Genomic DNA, 17,531 nt, shown 5'->3' with positions numbered 1-17,531 from the left:
AGTGAGAGAAAAACTACAACAAGGATTTCTTCTTTTTCTTTGTCTTCTATTTTTTTGTTTTTCTCCTTCCCTTGTCCTTCCCTTTCCTCCCTTTCCTCTTTCCTCCATCCCTTCTTCTCTCCCTCCCATCCTTCCTTCCTTCCTTCTTACTTTCTTTCTGTGGGAAGAGAAAACCATCAACCCAAATGTTTGCCCTCTCACTAGCCTAAACTGTAAACTCAAAAATTTTACGTTCAAAGGAAGACTAGATGTTGGGTATTTGCTTCCTGGCCTCTATAGTAGAATAACACAAGGGAGAAGGAAGTTGACGTGGGGTTTGCGGACATCAATTTTCAACATCTATAAATGTGGATCTTACATTAGTCTTAGTTGTATAGCCCAGCATCCAACTCCTATGTTGAGAGTACACAGACAAGGAAAAAGAAAGCAAAAAACCTGAAGCTTCAAAACTCAGCTAGTGAGGACATTGTTGCTGTCATCACAGAACATTAAATGCTGTAGATCATTGTACTTTCACTTTGAGGGTTAGATTAGAAGGTAACAACCAGTGCAGTGCTATCACTGATGCCCAAGAATCAGTGTCTCAGGACAAGACAGATATTCCATGGTGTAATAATTGGTAAGAAGGGAAAATATCGGGTAGCCATACAAGTCTGGCAAATGCCTACAACTAATCCTTTTGGATCTACCATGAAAGTCATGTACCTTCTCTAACCAAAAAGTGCACAGGTGCCCGTTCTCAGTTTGTTTGTTGTTGTTAAGTATGAAAATACAGAGCTCGTGTTGGGATTTCAGAGCAGTAGGTGTATAAGGAGCACATTGTGAACTATGTTTTTGCTTAAACATTTAGTGGGATTGGAATGAATAGTCTAAAGTCAACTCTGGCGAAAAAACACTTTGCTTGAATCCTTAGAACCTTGCAGTTCTAGGGAGTCTTCTTCTTCTCTTTTCTCAAAAGATTTCTCAGATCAGTTCGACTCCTTTCCTGCCATTGTGTCCCTGTAAACCCTCTGTCCTTTACTAAGAGAGCACACCAAAGACAAAACTCTTCGGTGTGCTCTCTTGGTGCATTCACCCACCCATAGCCCTAGTAGTTAAGTGATATTCCTAAAAAAATGGACCCATGTGGCCATTTTTTTTCACTCTTCATAAGAAAAAGATATGGAGAAGAGTCAAAGATGAATCGCCGCAGTGCTACACATCAGAGTTCATGGAGAGCAAGTGCATATTCATATCTGTTCATCAGTGTGTGTACCCGGGACAAGAATTAATCTTAGAACAATAATGGTATTGCAATTGCAGTAGAGATATGCAGTATTTCATGATACAAAACAATATGCATTATATACATGGAAGCTCTGAAACATAATGAGATAATCTGTACTACGAGGTACAACTACACTGAAGAATTGGAATATTAGTGACAAGTTTGCATGCTTCTGTGTGCTCCTCCATTTCCATACTCCTGCCTTTTGCCCAATGTGGTTGCTTATCAAATATTACCTTTCTATTATAGCTTAATCCTAAAAGCATTTATTCATAAACATTTTGTTTATTGTGCTTTTTCAGCTTTTTACAAATAGCATCTTCCTTTATGTACTCACCCATACCTGGCCTTTCTTACAAAGTATTGCCTTTTTATATCTTATTAATGTCACTTTAGGTAACTATTGTATATTTATCTTCCCTGATATTTAATAATCCATGGTGTAAATATCTATCTGTTCTTTTAATACAGTTATCCATTCTTTGGTTAATAAACATTTGTTTCGGGTATTTCTTGTCATAAACAACACTGCATTATACATTCTTATACATGACCCTGTACTCAGACAAAAATTTCTGCAAAATATATTCATCAGTGTGGAATACCTGGTGCTTAGAGTTTATGTGTTTTCATCTTTAAAAGATAATACAAAAATGCTTTCCAAATTGTTTTATCAATTATATTGACATATAGACAAATGTTTATTTACTTATCTGTGCCAAAATTTGATAATAACAAATTTCTCTATTTTTACAAATCTAGAAAGGAGGAAGCACATCTCATGTTTTCAAAATTTACATTTTTCCCAATAGTAGTAAGAGTTAACATACTGTCATTCATCTTTCCTTCTCTGTGCAGTAGTAGTTTTATATAGTCAGGTGGCATTTTCCCTGGATGTCTGATTTTCTCTTAATGATGTGTATTTCTTTCACATTTTGGATACTATTCTTTCAGAGCTATGCTTTTGAAATCTTTTCTCTGAAATACTGCTCTATCCTTCCACTATCAACAGAAATTACCAATTTCCAAAATTGTTAATTTTTACTTTCTTGACTTATTCATTTTGTATGCTTTTGTGAAGGTTCTTTTCTTTAAAAATTGAGATCATGAACATGTTAGTTTTAAAGTTTAAGTTTATCTAGAATTGAATTTTGTGTGTAAAGTAAAGAAATAATTTTACTTTCATATAATAATAAAGTTCCCGTCCTTATGGGAACAATTTAAATAATTGTTCCAAAACAATTATTTTAAAGACTTATGATATTATCATTGTAATATAGCAGTGTTTACTGTATCTGTTCATCTCTCTCGAGAGTTTCTATAATTCTCTATATTTTAATTGGTTAATTAATCTACAAGACAGCACCACAGTGCTGAATTTGAGTTTCGTATCAAATACTGACATCCGGTAAGCCTAGACATCCAAACATACTTTTTTTCAAACTACTTTTAGAAATTGACTTCCTCATTTAAATTTCATACTTATTTTCTGGAAAAATCTTGCAAAGTTACTTGTAATGGATCTATAGAATTATTTGGGGGGGGATTAATATATTTACAATATTGAGTTGTCCCTGGCAAAACGTTTGGCTAACTTTTGTTGATTGTACCGTGGAAGGCAGAGTATATACCTTCCACACTGTAATGTTAGTCAGAATGTTATGCTATATTAAGAAAATGTGTATGTTATTGCTATTTCTTTCTTCTTTAAACAAAACATTGCAAGAAAAATATAAACAGGCTAGACACATGCTGACTGTAAGTTGTAATGGATGAAGAAAAGGTTCTTCTAGAATTGCTTATGGTTTATAGTCCACTTTGATGAAGAACTTGGAGTTTTGGAGCCTTTGGCTTCAAATTACAAGACACAAGAGTTAGAAGCTGTAACCCTGAAGTATGGTCTTATGAAAAGATAAATATTTGTCCCAAACTCCTCCTAGGACACATCTTCTTTTATGAGTTTCTGCCCTGTGATGGAGGCCAGCATAGAATGAGTCAGCATATAACAGGGCACAAGGTCCCAACCAAGGTGCTTGTTTCATAAAGCAAAACAAGTTGACAGATGAGCAGAACACAGAGACTGCTTAATATAATATAAAGCCCTCAGGCTTAACAACAGGATCTGTAGTTGTAGACAAGATCTGTAGTTGCATGTGCATAGAAATGACCAGAAACAAATAGACTTTTTTTTGAGGAGCTGTCTCTCTAAGCACTGTATTGCCAAAACACAAAAAGTAAAGCATGGCCTGTAAAACTTAAAATTGTTCAACCCCTAGAGCACAAGTAAGAAGTAGGCCAAAAATGTTGTGCATCACCCCAAAGGCAGCTTATCTGAAAATTTGCATCTTTCAGCAACTCTGGAAAAGCCTTAGGTATTATCTCTAAAATACTCCTTCTTTTCCAACATCTTTATTTCCTCTTCTAGAGACTCCGATTAGCTAATTTTGTATCTTCTCATTCTATTTTTCATGTCCTATAATATCTGTTAGCTCTTTCTATATTTATATCTCTCTGTGCTTCACTTTAGTTAGTCACATCAAAAATTCCAGCAATTTAGTGTGTGTCTAATCTGCTAGGGGTTTTTGTTTTTAGAACTTAGAAACAATTTTTTTTTCATGTGTGAATGTGCTTGTGTAAAATACATCTATAAAGTTTCCAAATTTCATAGGCTGTTTTCTAATCTTTCGTTCCTGGCTCATTTTTTGTGATACCTTTTGTATTTCATATGTATTTCCTACATAATAATCTTATATTTCAAATCTAATAATTGCAGTATTTTAAATACTTGGGGACTGTACCTAAGGTTTGCTTTTTTTTTTTTTTTTTAACCTTAATTTTCAGAAAACAGTAATGAAATGGTTATTTGCTTTCAAGGTTATCCTTCCTTTTCTTTTTGCTTATTACCTTAGTGTCCCTGTTCTTATTTTGGTGTACTGATTTTCATTCTATTTTTTTAATCAAATTTGCTTTTATTTTTATTTTGGAGGTCAGCTAAAAAGTTTCTAATATATTAAGCTCTGCCTGTTGCAATTTGTATAGCATATACTTTCATTTTAGTGAGATGACTGTTCAGAGTACCCAGTTCACATTATTGCCACCAACAGTGAATTATTTTCAGCCTAATCATATTATAAAACACATAAATTCATTTCATCTAAATTATTACATGTGATTAACTTTAAAATTCAGTTAGCACACATAGAAGGAATATCTACTGCATGCCATGAACTTTGTTCAATACTATTTCAGTATTTTTAATGATTAAAGTTCTCATGGGAAGGCAGATATGAAATCAATCAGTTAGTAAAGTACAATAGGAAATAACAAGAAAAATACCACCCAGTGTTAAGATGGTGATGACCATAATATTGTCTGTTGTCGCAACAATAAACTCTGACTGATATATGAGGTTTAAAGAAGGCAGTGTGGGAATACAGAGAAATGAGAATTTATATGTGCCTGGAGGGGTCAAGAAAGGCTTCACAGGAACAATGCAGACTGAAGAAAAATTGAGAAAATGAATATAACTTAAAGTCATGCAGGGTCAAGTGGGCATAATAGTTTTCAGAGGAGAAAAAAAAATCATATATTGAAACACTTCTACTTTATTATGTCATCTCTGATGATTTGGTAAAGAATTTCAGTTTCCAGTAAATGCTAATAGTGCTATTTAATAATGGGAAGCAAAAGGAGAGTTAATAAGATCAATAAAGAGCGATTTGAGATAACCTCAAAGGTAGGTGATTAACTTGTAAGTAGCGGAATTGGGATGAAGATGAGGGAACAGAGTATTAATAATAGATTAAATATTGAAAATGGATGGCATCTAGGATGGTTTCTGGTTTGTAATTTGGGCAAATGATTAAGGAGAATGTCATTAATCGATATTAGAAATACAGGAGAACAAGAAGGAGACTCCTGAAGATGTTTAATTTTGGACTGAGTTGAAAATGATCATGAACATTTAGGAAATGATGTTTAGTGTTAAGTATATAAAAATAAAATTTAGCATGAAGTGAGATAAAATGAGATGTGAATTACTGACTTTCAATTTTTGCATGGTTTTTCTTTGGAGAGTGTATAAAATACAAAGAAGAAGTGAGATGGAGTCTTGAACAAGCCAGTACTTACAGGATAGACAGACAGTAGAATAGTAGCCTACAGAAGTAAATTGCAATGATATCTTTTGTTTTCCTATTCTTAGTACATTCTTTATTTTATATTTGTATAATTTGAAGATGACTGGACTAATTTTAGATACATGTTTGTAGCCAAAATATAAATCTTCCCTCAAGTTGCCAAATAGTTTACTTACTTCTATAGAATAGGTATGTTGATGATGTTTTATCATGCTATTTTAAGAAATTGTTCTATTGTGATGAAAAATTAACCTAATAAGTAGTCTTCCTAACATTAAAACAAAGCTTATACTATGCCTCTGGATTTTGAAATGATGAGAATTTCTTAATGTTCTCAGTTCTGTTTGTCATCCTGCTTATTATTATTATTCCTCTCATCACCCATCATAAGGGTACTCATATTGTAATGTTTTATATTGGTGAATACTATTATGTTTGCAATGCTGTATTTGATAAAAATCCTGTTGTATTTTCTTTTTCTCTTCTTTTCAGAACTGCTTTAAACATAGTAATTTTCTTTGTTCCCCAATTCTAAAACCACGTAATTTGCTGTCTCTTAGCAACAGACTAGAGAGGCTACCAGATGCATTTATTTATGTGCTTGATTTCTGAAGAGAAGTACACATACTACATATCATTCAAGGAGTGCCTGAAAGCACTTTCCCTAGTCAACAAGACTGTTTCAGTGGCTAACTAAAAAGGTTTAAATGCATTTTGCTTGGCTTATTTTTTAAGAGATTCCAAAATATTTAATCATACATGTTATAAAAAATAGGTTGAGGGTTGAAACCACTCTCCCCTACCAAAATTTTAAAATGAATTCAGAGTAATAGAGAAGAATGACTAAGTAAGACTTTAACTGGAGTGCTGACTGAATGCCAAATTTAAGACAAATGTGAATAAAGTTCCTTTTAAGAGGAAACAGTCTGTAATCAATAATTTCACCTCTAAGAATCTAGGAGAATACTTGCAAATCCAATGACTCTCCTGATCCATTTTGGGCAAAAGATAAACTTTAATTCACTTTAAGTTGAAAATTTACTAATTAAAATACCCAAAGATATAACTATAAACTGTGACCCTGACTTAGCAATTACTGCTCTTTTCTCTCCAATATCAAGACTGCTTTAAATTTTTAGAAGATGTAATGGGAACAGAGCTGGGGCTGTGAGTTTGCTGGTATAGTAGCTTCCTGTAGTCACCCTCAAAAATTGCTCCAAGTTTAATGGCTTAAAACTACACAAATATTCCTATATAGTCTTGAGGACTGAGTCTCATGGAGCCAAAATCAAAAGTATCTGCAGAGCTGCTTCCTTCAGAAGGTTCCGAGGGGAGCATCTATTGCCTTGCAGTTTCCTGCTTTTACTGACTGCCTGGACTCCTTGGCTTCAGCCCTTTCCTCTGCCTTCAAGTTGTATCTCTCCAGTCTCTGCACCTGTCATTGGAGAGCTCTCTTCTCTGATTCTGACTCTTCGTGGGTCCCTCTGATAAGGTCCCTCACAATTATGATGGGACCTATCCGGATAATCCCGGATGGTCTCCTCTTCTCAAGATCCTTAATTTAGTCACATCTGCAAAACCTCTTTTGCTGTAAAAGATAACATTCACAGGTTCCAAGGATTAAGACGTAGACATATTTGGAGGACCGGCATTCAGGTTACCTCAAGTGATTTGTTCTCTTTTTGCCTGCTTTGAACTTCTCTCCTCTCCTCAAGGAACTTTTCCTCACAAAATCCTCCCTTTTTTTTTGTGTGTATGTTCTTTTTTATATGTTTGATGTCATGGAGGGGTCATAGACTTGTGAAACTGGCTCTTCTAATCTTTGAAAAAACTGCATATGGTTATTTAACACTACATTTTCACATGTTTTATTTTGGGGCCTAATTGCCATTTAAATTTTAACATTTGTTACATGTGAAAACCTGGGGATAGAACATTTCGGATACAGAGAAGAGCATGTTCAAAAACTCTGTGGCATGTGTAAGCTTGACAATGTTCAGGGAGAGAAAGGAATTTGGGAGGGCTAGAATTAGCATTGCCAGATAAAATAGAGGACACTCAGTTAAAACTGAATTTTAAATAAAAAGATACATACCTTTTTCCTTTTTTTTTCCTAGTACTATATCCCAACTATTACATGGCACATACTTTAAAAAGAGGTTTTTTTGGTTTTGTTTTTCTTTTTTTAATCTGAAATTTAAATTTAACTGCATGTTTTCTCTTTTTCTTCATTTTTTGGTTAAGTCTGGCAATCCAGGACAAGATCATGGTGAATAAGGGTGTGTGTAGTTGATGAAATTAGAGAAATCAGAGTTCTATCATTCAGGGACCACAAGGCCAATGTAAAATGTTTGCATATTTTCTCAGTTCAAAGCCACTGGAATGTTTTAAGCCTTCAAATGATAGATATAATCTTACTTATATTCCTGGATGTTTACACTGGTGTCATTGTGGAAGAAAGTTCATGAAAATTGATGCTTGAAATTGAGGAGACAGTATGAGTAGCTCTTTGATCAGTCTTGGTGAGAGATTATGGTGACTTGAATTTGGGAAGTAATGAAAGTTGAGCAAAGTGTCATTCACTTGGGGTACACATGTTCCAACTCAGTGAGGGACATAATGAACGTGGTTGGGAAGAGAACAGAATAATGTAGATTCAAACAGGATGTACAGAAGATTTGGAAAAAACTTCCCAAACATCCAACCTGAGTATGTTAAGTGGTGGACAGGAACTTCTATAAAAACTAACCCTGGGGAAGTGATTAAATTTCTCTCTAATAAGGAATAACAATATGAAATAAATTAACTTTCCATATCTGTATCATTTCATGATATATGGAGGAATTTCAAGAGTGTTAGCATGCTTTTTTAAGAAGATTCTATTTTTCCACCTATTATAAAGGTGCCTGGGTATATATTGTATTTTACTAGTTCATAAACAACAATAAGAAATCAACTATTAAAACTTTAGCACCATTTTTGAAGAGAAATTCAATGTTTGCCTACTTTTTATTAGATTTTCTATCATTAAATAGCTCTTATCAGCAAATGTATCAGCCACGGTATTTTCGTTATTTTTTCCTCTTAAATTAGTTGAACATAAAACTCTAAGTATGAATTTCACAAAACTTGATGTTGAGTAAGTAATTACATTTTATAAATAGAGTAATGTAGTGTTCACTATGATAAATAATTGAAAAATCATTAGTAAAATAAACTATGCATGCAAGATAGTTTCATTGCCACTTTATAAAAGACTATGAATTATTTTTAAAAATTGTATATATTATTCCCTATATAATCATGTCATTTTAAAAAAGAGGTACAAAAACCAGGTAACAGGATAATTTTGCATATGCCACAAAACAAATGAAGAATTTAAAAAGCCCTAATGCTTAGAATATTTGTCTTTTCCCTCAAAATTTTAACTCAAAATTTTGCATTTGCTTTAATCTCAAGGAACAAAGGTTACCTGGAACTAGTAAATATGTTTAATGTGTTGTTTTTTATTACTAATGTATTACAAAAACATATATATCAAATGTATGCCATTATTTCATTAGCAGTGATTCTCCAGTAGGAGTTACCTGGTTAACATGAATATGTTTAAAGCTCATGATTGTTTTCCAGATGAATTGTGCCTTTTAAACTGATACTAGCAATGTGTCACTGTTTCTGTTATATATCATTAATGCTACTTCATCAATTAAAAAGATTATTAAAATCTGATGTCTGAAATTTAGAAAAAAAATGTAGGACCCTTATTTATTTATTTGTTTATTTTTATTTTTATATGTTATGTAACCTAAAATTTTTCTGTGATTTATCTAATCATTCAGCTGAGAAAGTTTTGTGCTGTCCACACATTAAATTTCCTTTAGGTCTTCATAAAGCTTTAACTATGTTTCCGTGACCATAATAAAGGCTTTCTTTCCTCTCTGATCCTGTTTTGACATCTCTCAGTTACACCAAATGTCTAAATTAATTTTGCTTGAAACTATGGTCTATAAAGTGATTAACCCATTTGCTGAGAATCTACTTTATGTCCTCTCAGACTGTATCTCTCACAACAGGGTAGCTATAATATCCATATTTTACAAATGACAAAACCGGAATTTAGGATGATTAAGAAATTCAGCTAGTAAGTTATAGTACTAGAATCTCCATCCAGATCTTTTTACCATACAAATTTGACTACCTGCTCACTAGATCCTGTGGATTTCATTATATCAAGTGCATTTAGTATAAAAAGAGCCATCAAACTGTTGACTATCAGATAGAGAAGAAATTGCTGTCTGTGCTTACCATACCTTAAGATTTTCAAAACTTCCTAATAATGAGATTTAAAAATGCTCCTTCAGCCTCCCTAGATTTATTGATATTTTTCATAAATTATCATAAATTTATTATTATAAAAGAATTTCTCTGTGTTAAAGATTCAACTGACATTACACAGGGTTGGTGAGGAAGTGAATTTAGCCTTCTGAGCTTTGTTAATGACATATCAACCAACAATTCCCCATGTCCAGCGATACTATCAATAAGCAGGATGATTTATTAAGAACTAAGAATTCAACAGAAAACAAAAATCAATGCTCTGCCTCTTTATGGAATCAACATTTATTTTATGTTATTGGTTAAAATAAAGTACTAAGACACACCAATCGATTTGGATACATATTACTTAAGTCTACTCTAGGTAATTAATATAATTGATTTCTTAAGCATAAAATATATCAGTCAAATAAAAGTGCTTTTCTTAGTAAATATCAAAAGTGCAGATAAAAAATAAGGAGACTTTAAAAGTCTACTGTTAACAGATAGGCATATAGAGTTAATGGACTGTGGTCCCTACAATCCATCAGTTGTCACATAGCTGCTATCTAGTGATAAAATCAATGCAAGTGCTTTCAAATACACAGCACTGCTTCATTGAGAACTCTAACCTCAATATGTCATCACACAGGTATTTAAACATCAGGAAAGATGTAGAAAAGCTTCAAATGGTTTTGAACTTGAAAAGCCTGACAAAAAATTTATATATTTTATAGATTTGTTTTCTTCTAGCTCACTACACAATTTCAGAATATATCAATCCATCAACCATTCTTCGAATGGTTGTAAATAAGTTGTAGCCAGGATTTTACTACATCTTACACTGACTAGTTAAATGTATTCCCTGACTTAAAAGAAGATAGGGAAAATGTATAACTCCCAGAGGACATAGATAAGCTTCCTATCCAGTATCTATTGTTAAGATATATGATTTTGAGTTTTAAAATTAAAGTCATCTTAAAACATTTCCCTTTAAATAATGTGATTTTCTGCATCAACACTCCCCAAAAGCAGTGATCTAAAAGTTATAAATGGGCTTAGAATGAATTTAAGTTGAAATCCGACTTATATAGTGTGGAGAAATTTTAGTTCTAAAATAATCTATTTTCGTTTGGTGTGTTAGGGATAAAGATTGTTGTATAAACCTCACACATGATTTTTAGTATAGCAAATGTAACTGCCATGTGGAAAAATTGTTGCTCCTCTAATCATTACATTGGAGGGATATTGACTTATTTCCATGCCCCTGGGGTTAAGATATTATTTCATCAAGATTCATGCTAGAATTAGAGAATTCTTTTGCAGTTAATTAAAAGTTGATTCAAAATCGAAAGAATGCAGATGCACAAATACATAAGAGTAACACAACCCATGATTAAGAAAACAGCATCAGCTATTTTTCAAAACCTTGTAATGTTCTGTGTGCTTTCATATGTTATCATGTCAACAGTATTAATACGTGCACTATTGGTGAGTTTGGGAACATTGAAGAAGACTATACTTGGCAAATTCAGTTTCTCTATTTAGATGACTTAATGTATTGAATACATTTTATTTAATTCTTATAGGTTAATAAGCTGAATGAACATGTGGTATAATTTCTCTTTCATAGGGAAAACAGAGGACTGACTAGAAGATTGATTGGGCCAAAGGAACACAACTAGATATTAAGTAAAAGGATTATACAGAGAGCAATCTTGATTCTCAGTGCTGTTTTTAGTCTTACTTTTTTTTTTTTAAAGATTATTTATTTCTTTTTAGAGAGAGACAGAGAGAGAACACAGATGGGGGCGGACAGAGGAGAATCCTCAAGCTGACTCTGAGCTGAGCATGGAAACTGATGTGGGGCTTGATCGCAGAACCCTGAGATCAAGACCTGAATAGATATCAAGCATCAGTCATTTAACTGACTGAGCCACCCAGGCACCCCACTGCTTTTATTCTTTTAACTGCATTGTCTACCAAGAAAATACTGACTGGAAATTTCTGATTGACTTCTTTTCAGAAGACACTTTTTGTCTATATGTATAATAAACAATACAGTTAAAATCATCTATACTTGGAAGCATATCACTGCATACATGTACATAAGTTCCTGCAAGATAATGTAATTGGTCAGATGATTGGACAGCATGATCATTTTAGACTATTAGAATTTGTAGAAATATTCAGAAATTAGAATCAGGATTAAAAAAAGAAAAATTAAAAAATTGGTAATATGTATTAGTTTTGTAGATATATTCAAAAGCTTTATGTTTAGAACATTTTTATTATAAAGAAAAGAGATGTAAGACTTTTGCTTTTTGTTTTGTTTTGTTTTTAATTAATTTACTTTTTAAGTTTATTTTTTGTGTATGGTGTGAGAAAATGATTCAGTTTCATTCTTGGGAATATTGCTGTCTAGTTTCCCCAACATCATTTGTTGAAGAAACTTTTTTTTTTTCATTGAATATTATTTTCTGCTTTCCTAAGATTAATTGACCATATAGCTGTGGGTTCATTTCTGGGTTTTCTCTTGGTCTGTGTGTCTGTTTTTGTGCCAGTACCATACTGTCTTGATCACTACAGCTTTTTAATATAACTTGTAGGCTGGAATTTTGATGCTTCCAGATTTGCTTTTCTTTTTCAAGGTTGCTTTGGCTATTTGGAGTCTTTTGTGGTTCCATACAAATTTTAGGATTGTTGTTCTAGCTCTGTGAAAAATTCTGTTGAAGTTACGATAGTGATTTCATTAGATATGTGGAGTGCTTTGGGTAGTATAGACATTTTAACAATATTCTTCCAATCCATGAGCATGGAATGTTTTTCCATTTCTTTATGCTGTATTCAATTTCTTCTATCAGTCTTTTATAGTTCTCAGAGTAGAGGCTTTTTCCCTCTTTGATTAGGATTTTTCCTAGGTATCATTGCTTTTAGTGAAATTGTAAATGAAATCGATCCCTTAATTTCTATTTCTGTTGCTTCATTATTAATGTATAGAATACAATAGATTTCTGTATATTGGTTTTGTATCCCGTGACTTTACTAAGTTCGCAGATCAGTTCTAGCAATATTTTGGTGGAGTCTTTTTGGGTTTTCTACATAGAGTATCATGTCATCTGTGAATAGTGAAAGTCTGACTTCTTTCTTGCTGATTTGGATGCCTTTTATTTCTTTTTGTTGTCTGATTGCTGAGTATAGGACTTCCACGACTATGTAAAATAACAATGATGAGAGTGGATATCCCTGCCTTGTTCCTGATGGTAGAGGAAAAGCTCTCAATTTTTCCCCATTGAGGATGAGATTAACTGTAGGTTTCTTGTATGCGGACTTTATTATGTTGAGGTATGTTCCCTCTAAACAAACAAAATCTAAAGCCAGTAGAAGAAAGGAAATAATAAAGATTCAAGCAGAAATGCATGATTTGATATAGAAACTAGAAAACAAACAAACAAGCAAAACCAGTGGAACAAATCAATGGAACCAAGAGCACTGGCACTTTGAAAAAATTAATAAAATTGATAAACCTCGAGCCAGACTTACAAAAAGAAAAGAAAAAGAACATGAATAAGTAAAATCACAAATGAGAGAGGAAAAATAAGAACAGTTATAAGAGAATACTATGAAAAAAAGACATGCCAACAGAAAGGACAACCTAGTAGAAATGAATAAATTCCTAGAAGCATATAAACTACCAAAGCTAAAAAGGGAAGAAATAGAAAACTTGAACAGACCAATAACCAGCTAAGAAATTGAATCCATAATCAGAAATCTCCCAATAAACAAGTCCAGGGCCAGATGGTGTCACAGGCGAATTCTATCAAACATTTAAAGAAAAGTTAATACCGATTCTTCTCAAATTATTCCAAAAAATAGAAAAGGAAGGAAAACTTCCAAATTCATTCTATGAGGCCAGCATTACCCTGATACCAAAACCAAATAAAGATGCCACTAAAAAAGAGAAGTGCGGGCTGATATCCCTGATGAACATGGATATAGAAATTCTCAATAAAATAATAGCAAACTGAATCCAACAATATATTAAAGGAATCATTCACCATGATCAAGTGGGATTTATTCCTGGGTTGCAAAGGTGATTCAATATTCATAAATCAATCAATATTATATACCACATTAATAAAAGAAAGGATAAGAGCCATATAATCATTTCAATAGATGCAGAAAATCATTTGACAAAGTATAACATCCATTCATTATAAAAACCCTCAACAAAGTAAGACTGTCTTGAATGTTAAAAGGAAAATAACTTGGAATATGTGAATCCTACTTTTTTTTTAAAAATACTAATTAAGATTACCTTCTCAATAGTACTGGTATAATTACACTATCAAAGAAGAAGAAGTTGGAGAAAATATAACAACAGCAAAAAAGACTGAAAATCTTTTAGATGACACCTAATATATAATATAATTTCATACACATATGAAATAAAACCATGGAAATCAAAAATATATTGTAAGTTTTCAGTATTTAGAAAATGTATAATAATTTTTATCTTCATATGATTTGTCTTTTTTTTTCATTTCATTTTATTTCTTTTCAGTGTTCCAGCATTCATTGTTTATGCACCACACCCAGTGCTCCATGCAATATGGAACCTCCATAATACCCACCACCAGCCTCACCCAAACCCCCACTCCACTCCCCTCCAAAACCCTCAGTTTGTTTCTCAGAGTCCACAGTCTCTCATGGTTTGTCTCCCCCACTGATTTCCCCCAACTCACTTCTCCACTCCATCTCCCAATGTCCTCTGTGTTATTCCTTATGCTCCACAAGTAAGTGAAACCATATGATAATTGACTCTCTCTGCTTGACTTATTTCACTCATCATAATCTCTTCCAGTCCCGTCCATGTTGATACAAATTTCGGTATCTATCCTTTCTGATGGAGGCATAATATTCCATTGTATATATAGACCATATCTTCTTTATTCATTCATCTGTCGAAGGGCATCTTGGTTCTTTCCACAGTTTGGTGACTGTGACAATTGCTGCTATGAACATTGTGGTAGAGATGGCCCTTCTTTAGACTACATAATGATTTGTCTTTAAAAAGTATATCGTTTCTCAAAAATTTAATTTATATCAGAAAATGTTTGACACATTTTATAAGTAATTGAAAATGTTATCAAAGCATGACTTTGTTACCGTCATTCTTTTTCCAATAAAAATACAATGGCATTTTTTAGTGTTCTTCCTATTTTAAAAGTTTAAATGAAATGGTATCATATAAGTTTGTTTGGAATAAAATCTGCAACACACCCAAATTAGGTAAAATTAAAAAAAAACACATCTTTGGATGAGTTGCCTTGAAGTTATTTAATTTCAGATTCAAATTCTTCTGTAATTTTCTGACAATAATTATCATATAAATGTGAGTGATATACTTAAAACTTGGAAATCTTAAACGCTAAGTCTTTAAACATTGGCCCCAAAGTAATCCATATCATATTCCACTAACAGTTCATTAGCCATACAAATCAGAGTTAATATTAGACTTCTGGTTCCCAGTCCAAAGGGTTTGGAAGTTGTCTCTTCCATGCTCATGAAAAGAAAAAAGCCAAAGAACCATACATCACTACCTTTCTTGGATCCAGGAGAGAATTACAGTCACAGGGCAAATCAGTGCGTTGAGAAAGTGGAAAGAAAGGCAGATGCAGAGCCTATAGTTTATTGGAAGCAGAAGCAGACACTGGAGCCAGCATCAGTAATAATAAAAGATAGTTGACTAATTGCTAGAGACTAGTGTAGACTAGCTTGAGATATAAAAACTTCAGGCAGATCGGTCCTAGGCATCTCCTTCTTTTTTGTAGTTTTCCCTCCAGGTATCCTGCCAGGTTCTCACTCTGAAGATCTGAGAAAAATCACCTCCAACAGAAGTATGGGTAAAGTCACCATTTTGGAATATGCTCAGAGAATTCTATTCTCTTTAACAAAGGCTTGCCCATAACGGAAACTCTTTTACCAAAGTGAAGGAAGAGAGATGCCCATCTCTAGCCCACCCAGCCCCCTAGCCTTCCTGTCTCACCTAAGGGGAAAAAAAAAAAAAAGGAAAGAAAGAAAGAAAAAAAGAAAAAGACTGAGAAGCACTTGTGAAGATCACAGCTCAGGGACACAGGCTTACTAAAAGTCTGACACCTAACTTGATCTTACTGCTAGAGAACATTTCCCCGTCCCCCACATTTACTGCCACATCAATGGGTTTATATATGATAACTGGGAATTAAAGCTGAAAAGAACTGCAAGCCTCAGACCCTATTCAAAAAGAGTCGCAATGAAATTCAAGACAAAAGAAAACACAAAAGCTCTTGCAGAAAAAATTTTAGTCTCTGACATCTGCAGCTAAAGCAGATATTAAACACAGCATAAATCCTAGTCAAATAAACACAAAACCAAACACCAAGAGCCTTTAGCCTTTAAATATAAAACCAAACACCAAGATTCACCACAGTTCCTAAAGCTATTATTATTGATTTTCAAAATTTGTCATAAGAATGTGCTATACCATTAGAAGTTATGCCAAGTATATGTGTGTGTGTTTGTTATTTAAACAAGTAAATTATTAAATTGAGTGTGTTGACTTTGGCCAGCTGCAAAGGACTACTGGACATTCTCTCCAGCTAGCACCTTAGGCATTCCGCTGGCTCCAAAGGCCCTCAGCCTCCACTCATCTCATTGTAGGTCATGACAACATGAACAGCAAATAAGGATCAGGAGGTTCAGATAAAGGAAGCACAACCATTCCCCATATAACTAGAGAAGAGAAGGGAAGGATGTTAATTCATCTTCACCTGTGATGTTGGCCTTCTGATCATTTCAGCAGAAACTTGATGCAAAACATAACAAATATGAGAGACTTAGGATATAGCTGCTGAAAGTGAAAGGACAATTTTTCTCCTCCATGGGATTTCAAGTTCCTGATCCAGAAGATATAGTGACTGAATCAGAAATTAAATTGGAGAGTATTAGACAAAAGATGTTACAAGTAGCCCAGGAACTCTCAGCAGAGGCCATACATCCATAGAGCCATTAATACAGAAATGAAGGAATATGTGGAGGCTGTCTCTTTTCAACACTTCATCAAAACATGATCACTTATCAGTATGGATGAAATTAAATAATTGATATTTACAACAGGAGAATATAAAAAGAAAATAAGACACACACACACACACACACACACACACACACACACACACACCCTTCTGATACACAGAAGAAGCAGTTTGGAACTTGGAGACTGAAAATCACACCTTTTGATTACCTTTTGGGAATGGCTATTTTAACTGGAGAGTTGATGTGGATGTATATAAACAGTGTGGGGGATGGGGACATTGGCACCCCCTTTGAAGTGAGCCAGTTTTTATGTCAGGTTTATGATGAGTTTTCATTCACTGGCAGTACTGGACCTTATGAGGTTTCTAAGGAGTTTTTTTCCTTAAAATAAAGTTTGGCCAAAGTGGAGAATGCTTGTTATGCCATAAAGTCAGAGGTTCAGAAATTCCAAAACATAAGCTGGCAGATGTCTTTTCAGTTAAAACAGAAATAATTGACCAAGAAGACATTTCTTAGAAGACCATACTCAGTTGTTATACTCTTGGGAGACCAGTTTGTAAGACTGTTATTTAGTATTTGGTTGGACTTTATTATGGCTTTTACATAGAAATGTTTTCAGTTGTACTTGTTTTAAGATGTATAAAAGCTGTGCATAAAATTATTGAAATTAGTTATTTCTTGTATCTTACTCATCAAAGTTTACATAAAAATGTTTACATATATGCCTATTTGAA

The 17,531-nt window shown here is 33.4% G+C and overlaps 1 pseudogene; it reads left to right on the top strand.

Moving 5' to 3' along the window:
* Positions 1-16,433: 16,433 nt before the first annotated feature.
* On the top strand, positions 16,434-17,313 carry LOC125086293 (translin-associated protein X-like; annotated as a pseudogene).
* Positions 17,314-17,531: the final 218 nt, after the last annotated feature.

This window comes from Lutra lutra, chromosome 15 (genome assembly GCF_902655055.1).
Source record: "Lutra lutra chromosome 15, mLutLut1.2, whole genome shotgun sequence".
Taxonomy (NCBI): Eukaryota; Metazoa; Chordata; class Mammalia; order Carnivora; family Mustelidae; genus Lutra; species Lutra lutra.
The sequence above is the reverse complement of the archived record's forward strand: the minus strand, read 5'-3'. Positions and strand labels throughout refer to the sequence as shown.